We start from the raw sequence: 1,093 nt of genomic DNA, 5'->3' as shown, positions 1-1,093 counted from the left end.
GTGTTGAGGAGGGCCGCGATAGCATTGGTCTATTTTGCTATCATAAAGTGGCATCAGGTGGATCGGGTGTTGTCGTAGTTTGGTGGGGTTCAGCATCGACCTCATGCTACATTAGACATAGATTTCTTTATGTCTAAGGATGGGAGAGGCGGAGATCGGTGGTTTTTTCATAGGTTACAGGGTTGGCACATTCACTGGTTCCAGATACATGACCTTCACATGAGTACTTGGAGTGGTGGTATCAGTATGGTAGGAGATTCTTGTCGCCTGAGCTCTTCTTAAGTAACCCCAGAGCAGCTGCGATACCACCGCAGGTGATACAGCAAGGTCCCAGGCAAGTCCTCGATATGGACCAGGTGCCTGATGTCCTGGACCGACGTCGTATTGAGCGGAGACATCGTGTAGGGACATGATCGAGCCAGCATGAGTAGAGGTGGTAGGAGGATACCATCGATGTAATAGAGGGGAGGGGTCGTGGACGGCAAAGGGGGAGGGGTCGTGGCCCGATGTAAGACCCAAATTTTTTAAAAATCTTATTATGAGCTAATTTCAAGTTTATTTATTTATTAAAGACCTTATTTTCAGAAATTATTTTATTAAAACTAATTAAATCGAGTTTCGATAATTAAATTAGATATTTTATTTAATTTTATAATTATTGGATAATTTTCTATATTTAAACTATAAAGTTTAGTAGTTGTGAAATAGTAAGAATTTTGTACGATTTAATTTAAGTAATTGAGATTTTAGAATTTAATATTTTAAATTTTATTAATAAAGAAAATTAATTATATTATTGTATATTTTAAATTAGAGTACTTGATTAAAAGCCAATTAGCAAATTGATCATTAAATAATATTTTAAAGTAATTTTAGGGAATTAAATTAGATTTTAAATTTATATAATATAACATAATTTTATTAAACTTACCATAATATATTAACACTAATTTTACCCTAATCCCTACCCACACTTACACTCACCACCACTCACCCTTTCCCTCTAACCCTAGCCGCCATTCCCCTTTCCCTTCTTCCTCAACACAACACACATAGTGATCAAAACAAAAAGGGGGAAAAGAGGGAAATCAGA

Source organism: Arachis hypogaea, chromosome 17, assembly GCF_003086295.3.
Source record: "Arachis hypogaea cultivar Tifrunner chromosome 17, arahy.Tifrunner.gnm2.J5K5, whole genome shotgun sequence".
NCBI classification, from domain to species: domain Eukaryota; kingdom Viridiplantae; phylum Streptophyta; class Magnoliopsida; order Fabales; family Fabaceae; genus Arachis; species Arachis hypogaea.
Note: the sequence above shows the minus strand (reverse complement) of the source record.